At 37.6% G+C, this 7,070-nt stretch overlaps 1 protein-coding gene across 2 annotated transcripts in view; it reads right to left on the reverse strand.

Moving 5' to 3' along the window:
- Positions 1 to 7,070, reverse strand: part of LOC106875952 (protein NipSnap) — a 52,668-nt gene that overhangs the window by 44,824 nt on the left and 774 nt on the right. The gene's annotated exons all lie outside the window — the stretch shown is intronic.

Genomic DNA, 7,070 nt, shown 5'->3' on the forward strand with positions numbered 1-7,070 from the left:
TCATTATCGTTCACCACGTGCTTTTTTAGCTCATTCATTCTTTTCTTCGATATCTCCATATCTTCTGTTGAAAAACCTTCAAATTCGGAATCAATGCTTGATAGCATGAAACTCCTCTCCATCTTCAAAGTTGAAAAAAATCAGCGCCGCAAAAAATGTGGAAAAAAATCTTCCAAAATTCACTGAGTTCAAATATCACGCCAAACAATGTCGGAGACAATAACTCAACTGTTTGCAAAGTGAAATCAGGTGTTTTAACGAATGTATTAACGAGATTTGGGTTCAAATATACATTTAAATAACAACGGGTACGCTCGGCCGGCTACGGCCGGGTTAGTAACGAAAGGGTTAAACACAATATTTTAATCATTTAGAAATATTTGTATGTGAATGTGATTTCAAAAACGTAAGTTGTTTGTACAGTATTTATATTTTAGCTTTCTTTAAACAGATAATATTTTAATGTTTTTTCAATTATTTTCAAGTGAATACCATTACAAAATTTTTTTTGACATATTTAAAAAATATTTTCAAGGGAAAATGACTTTAAAAATATGGCAAATACTTCATAAAAGACAAGTTTGTAACATCAGTGTGAAATAGCATTTTTCCATAGGTTTTTTTCTGAGTGCAATCAACATATGTGGCTGCTATTTCTAGCATGCCTTACTACCATGTAACAGCTATTTGCAATAAAGGACCAGAAATATCTGTTACATGATAGCAGGGCATGCAAGAAATAGCAACCAAATATTTCCTTTTCTGGGGAAAGGAGCTGTTTACATGTGATTTCGATGCCACATTCGTTGAAAGCATGCAAAATAACCTGGAAAAGGGAAAAAAACCCCAACAAAATAAAACTCCGTTGCTGGGAAACTCAGAATTGCCCGGTGACTCAACAGGTCATGGGTAGTCTAGTATAGTATTAAAGTTGCCCTAAAGAGCACATGGAAAGTAATCAAATAGTAGCATGAATTGTTACATAATGTTGCAAGATTGATTGCATTGAACTAAAATGAAATAATTGTAAACTTAAGTAGTAAAATGATTTGCTCACTCCATTTTTTCTTAGTTGTCATTTTATTTATATATATATATACACATACATACACGTGTGTGTGTATGCATGTACACACATATATATACATATGTACACACATATATACATATATATTTATATTCTGTCTGACTTAACAAAGCTACCAAGGGTTTCATGTGTTAAGCGATAAAATAATATCCACAATTCTTCAAGCAATCCACTTACAAATGTTGGTAATCATCTTCATTTGATGAGAATACCAAAATGGAGACAATTACTAGTGCTTTTAAGTGAGCTGCTTGAAGAATTGTAGGTATCTTATTCAACTATTGATAGTTTTGTTAATCCAAAAATAAAGAATATTTAACCACCAAATGTGGTGAACACTCACAGTCATTGTTTGATACCACTATATATATATATATATTTGTACATATATGTCTCTTGGACATGCCATCATGTACATAAATGTGTGTGTGTGTGTGTGTAGATATACATATATATATATCAGTGGAGCGCTAAGAGTACAATCCGAGCGTGATCGTTGCCAGTGCTGCTGGGCTGGCTCCTGTGCAGGTGGCACGTAAAATACACCATTTTGAGCATGGCCATTGCCAGTACCACCTGACTGGCTCCTGTGCCAGTGGCACGTAAAAGCACTCACTACACTCTCGGAGTGGTTAGCGTTAGGAAGGGCATCCAGCTGTAGAAACTTTGCCAAATCAGATTGGAGCCTGGTTCTCAAAATTACCATCTCTCTCTCTCCCTCAGAAATCATGTCTCACTCCCATACAGCATTGCAGCTCTCACACAACTCTTATAGATGCTTCCTTTCATCTTAATGAGAACCGTTTCCCATATAAAAATGCTCCACATTCCCTGGACTTCACCCAGTCAAGTCTCGCACTTGCTGTCACAGCTGCTTTACATCCAACCTATCTCCCAAATAACAAAACCCTCTCACCGTTTCCACCAGCCCTCCAGCTCTTTTCTCACATCTTCTACAAACAAACTCCTTCATTTTTGTACATCTACCATGAATCCATTTCTCACATCTCATACACACCACATTTGCCATTACCCTTCTCCCACATACACCACATGGATCCACCTTACTCACTAACACTTCTCCTTCCACGTCACTCACCATCACCTTTGTCTTCCCAAAGTTTACCTTTAAACCCTTGCTTTCAAACGCCTCCTTCCATTTCCAAAACTTCTCCCTCAATCCTTCCATTGTCTCACTCATCAGAACAAGGTTATCCGCATACAGTATCTCCATTATCAATCCCTCTCTGTCACCACATCAACCAGTGTATCACTCAGACAATTAAATGTTATACATCGCTGGTTACAATGTGCTTCCAAATCTTTCTTGATTGCACCATTCTCTTCAATCTTCCCCCAAAAAATTAGTGCTGGCTATAATTTCTATAGAAAATCTGTGGGGATGACCTTAACACTTGATTTAAATGCACTGCTTACACAGCAGTACACCGTATTGACTTTTGAAAATGTTTAATATACTTTGTAGCGTATTTTGGTTGTATAACGAAATACTATCTACTTACAAGTCATTAATATTTACATACCAGCTTTCAGGAATGTGTGTTTAATATGTAAATTGGCATACCCAGTAATGTCATTTTGCTATATGTAATGGCTATTTAAGCAATGAGTTCATGGGTAATTAATGGGTTTGATGGGTGTCAATAAAGGAACAAAAACTCCTGAAATATGGCATATGCATCCCTTACCCATTTTTTTTTCATCTTCAATCTCATTGTTTGTTTACATCTGACATCTCGGATATGAAATGTCATAACAAAATCAGTGCCAGCTAAAATTTTTGTCGAAATTCTGTAGAGATAACCTTAACATCTACCTAAATTGTCTTCTCATCGTTATGGAGACATTCTCTTGGACACCACTCAGCAACAGCACAGGTCCACCCATTGTCAGTGAACCTTGCAATATATCCTATTCAGCAATAATTGTGCTTCTGTTATTTTGCAATCACATCAATCACTCTGCTCCTTTTCAAATTGACTATGTTCTCATAATTACATTCCAAGTATGGATCTTCCGTTGGCTTTTTGTGTCATAGCCAACTGATGTTTTTCCCCCAGTTCGTAGTGGCCTACATCTCACATGCATATCATTGCACAGGTAGGACAGTGCTACCGAAGAGTCTGGCATGTATGGTCTTGTTCTGCTTTTCTTTGAGAACATCCGTTATTGAAGTAAACACTCTTCATCCTGCCTTATTCTCCTTGAGATTTAAGCATCCTTCTTTTAGGGTGTGCCCTTAGCAGATGTACTCCTTTACCCCTTCAATTTCATTGCTTCCCACCTCTATTCAACCTTTTGCTATGTTTTCAGACAACGTGTATTTTGTTTTCATGCAATTCATTTGAAGTTCTACAGGTGAGCTATTGGTGTCCAGGTCTATCAGCAGAGTCTGAAGCTGACCTATGGTTTCAGCAATGAATTCAGTGTCTTCTGTGAATTGGAGGTGAGTTAGTAGGTCAACATTGATGTTCACACCATCTGTTCAGTCAATGTATCGAATGACCATTACTAGACATGCAGCGAAGCACTTTGGAGAGATGGTATCTCCTTAATTGCACAAGTACTCAATACCATAGTAGAGATCAATAATATATTTTATTTTGGTTGCCAGTTTTTTGCTACTCTGAGTTTTACTTCTTCTTACTTGCTTTTTCCCTTTTCATGTTTCTCTTTGTTTCTTCTTTTACCTCTTTTATCTTGGCTTCCCTTCTTTCCACCACCATGCCCTATGACAAGAAACATATATATGTATATATATATATAGATGTGCAAATCTCATCAATCTTCAGTCATAACTTGCCTGAAGGCCCTGTGCACTGACTCAACCAATATATATATATATATATATATACGGCTTAGGTCAGCCCAGGGCTTTTGCAGAAGACACTTCCCAAGGTGCCACATAATGAGACTGAACCCAAAACAATGTGATTGGGAAGCAAACTTCTCAACCACACAGTCAGTGAGTGTGTGTATGTGAGAGCATTTGTAGAAAAGAAAACAAAACATGAGAGATTGTTTACAATATATTTAATTACACAATCTTATGCAGGTTTCAATAAAGTGGTGGATGGAAACCAAATACATAATACAAAATTACAAATTGTGCAGTCATCACCAACTAACAAATTGTCAGGTACATGTAATTGTTAAATGTGATACTGTTGAAGTGAATAGGTGACAGTAGCAAGCATCATGGAGATGGCTTGTGACCTAGTGATTGCTGGGCAAAATGCTTAGTGGTATTTCGTCTGTCGTTTCATTCTGAGTTCAAATTCCGCCGAGGTCAACTTTGCCTTTCATCCTTTCGGGGTCGATTTTATAAGAACCAGTTACACACTGGGGTCAACGTAATCAACTTAAGCCCTTTGTCTGTCCTTGTTTGTCACCCTCTATGTTTAGCCCCTTGTGGGCAATAAAGAAATATATACATACACATAGAAAGGTGTGTATGTATACCTATATATATATAATTATAATAATATTAGGGACAAAATACAAAATTACAAGTAAAAACTCAATTAAAATCAATTTATAAAAAATTAAAATTAAATTGAGCTTTATAGATAAAATATATATAAAATATATAGTTTTAGGGAAAATAACCAAGTTTCAAGAACTCATATATATATATCACAATTGACCACGCTTTTACCTATGTTCACCAACCACTGCATCCCCGTCTCTGCTCATCTCCCACTCTTCTTCAGCACTTTTGTCAACGTACCCACTCATTCTGACCAATTCTCTGTCTCCTCATATATTCCCCTTCCTGTAACTTGAGGGTACACCCTGACATGCCTTCACCTTCCACCTTTATCTTCTGTTTTCAAGGGTAGCCATGTATCTTCACTAAAGCAAGGCAGCTGTTCCCATCTCTCTATCATACTTTAACCTCCTATCACCTGGCATAAAGCACCTCCCTCAATATTACACCTTGTCTTGCAAGTTACTTGGCAACCTCACTGGTGCTGGTGCCAAGTAGGAAGCACTCAGCACATTCTGTAAAGTGGCTAGCATTAGGAAGGATCCCAACCATAGAAACCTTGCTCAAGCATACATCAGAACTTGGCGCAATCCTTTGGCTTGCCAGCTCCATCAAACCATTTAATCCATGCTGGCATGGAAAATAGATGTTAAATGATGATTATGTATGTATGTATAATTGTATTTACGTCTATACACACAATTAGGTCTCCCTCACACACACACCTCCAGTCTCTCCTGCTGAAACCATTCCCTCCTCTTGTCCTCCTACTACTTTCCCCTCCATCCCTACTATGGCACCATGTCATCATCATTGTCGTTTAACGTCCACTTTCCATGCTAGCATGGGTTGGACAATTTGACTGAGGACTGGTGAAACCAGATGGCTACACCAGGCTCCAATCTGATTTGGCAGTTTCTACAGCTGGATGCCCTTCCTAACGCCAACCACTCGGAGAGTGTAGTGGGTGCTTTTACATGTCACCTGCATGAGGGCTAGTCAGGCAGTACTGGCAACGGCCACGCTCAAAATGATGTATTTTACGTGCCACCTGCACAAGAGCAAGTTCAGCGGCACTGGCAACGATCTCGCTCGAATGTCTTTACATATAGCTGATGCAATTATATGAGAGCAGATATGCACAAATTTCATCCCTTTTTTAATGCTATCAGTTATTTCTCTCCTTGGAACTCCTTCATTTTCATACCCATCCTTTATTTTCAACATGTTCCTTCTGGGTTTATTTACCACAGATCATCCTTTTGTACCAATAGTTATCTCTTCCTTTCCCCTGAGCTATATCTCATGATTGCCACACCTCATTTTAAACACGCCAACCATCTATCACTCTCTTGAGGGCTTACTTCTCCCTCCATAATTCCTGATCCTGTTTGTATTCTCATAAACTCACCTTTCTGCATTTTGAGGACACCTTTTCGCTCTTCATCAACACCATCTTTATCTCTCTTTTCAGTTAATTCCATCCACCCTTATACAATGCAAGGACGCCACGTATTTTCTCTACGTAAAACACCTGTTCCCACCATTCTATCATACTTTAGCTTCTCAACACCTAGAACAATACAGTACACTCTGTAAAAAATGTCTTGCGTTCGGACGGGCATCCAGTCGTAGAACCCGTACCAAAGTAAACATTGGAGTTTGACAAGGACACCTGCCTCTTCAAACCCGCTCGAATTGTCCAACCTATGTCAGCATGGAAGGCGGACATTAAACGATCACACACACATACACACGCAATTAATCGGTACAAGTTGTGACTCAAGAGCCGACAGCTTCGAGTATTGGCACTTATCAAACTTTCGCACCTTAAGTCACTAATCACTGCCTATTAAAATCATTTATACTGATGTTTTGAATTCTATTTCTCTGTTTGCATCACTAGTATGTATGTGTGTACATATATATATATATATACTTACAGAGAGAGAGAGAAATATATGTTTATACTCTTTTACACGTTTCGGCCATTTCACTGTGGCCATGCTGGAACACCATATTAAAGGGTTTTAGTCGAAGAAATCGAGCCCAGGACGCATTCCTTGTAACCCTAATACCTTTTTTCTGTCGGTCTGTTTTGCCGAACCGCTAGTTTACGAGGACATAAAACATAGTGACATAGGTTGTCAAGCGACAGCGTAGGAGATAAACACAAAGACACACACAAATAAATGTGTGTGTGTATATATATGTATGTGAAAATATATGCATATATATGTGTGTGTGTGTGTGTGTGTGTGTGTGTGTGTGTATGTATATACGTATATATATGTAGGTGTATATGTATGTATATATATGTATATATATGTCTGTATATATATATATATGTATATATGTGTGTATATATATATATATATATATATATATGTATATATGTGTGTGTATATATATATATATATGTATATATGTGTGTGTATATATATATATATATGTATATATGTGTGTGTATAT

Source organism: Octopus bimaculoides, chromosome 16, assembly GCF_001194135.2.
Source record: "Octopus bimaculoides isolate UCB-OBI-ISO-001 chromosome 16, ASM119413v2, whole genome shotgun sequence".
NCBI lineage: Eukaryota > Metazoa > Mollusca > Cephalopoda > Octopoda > Octopodidae > Octopus > Octopus bimaculoides.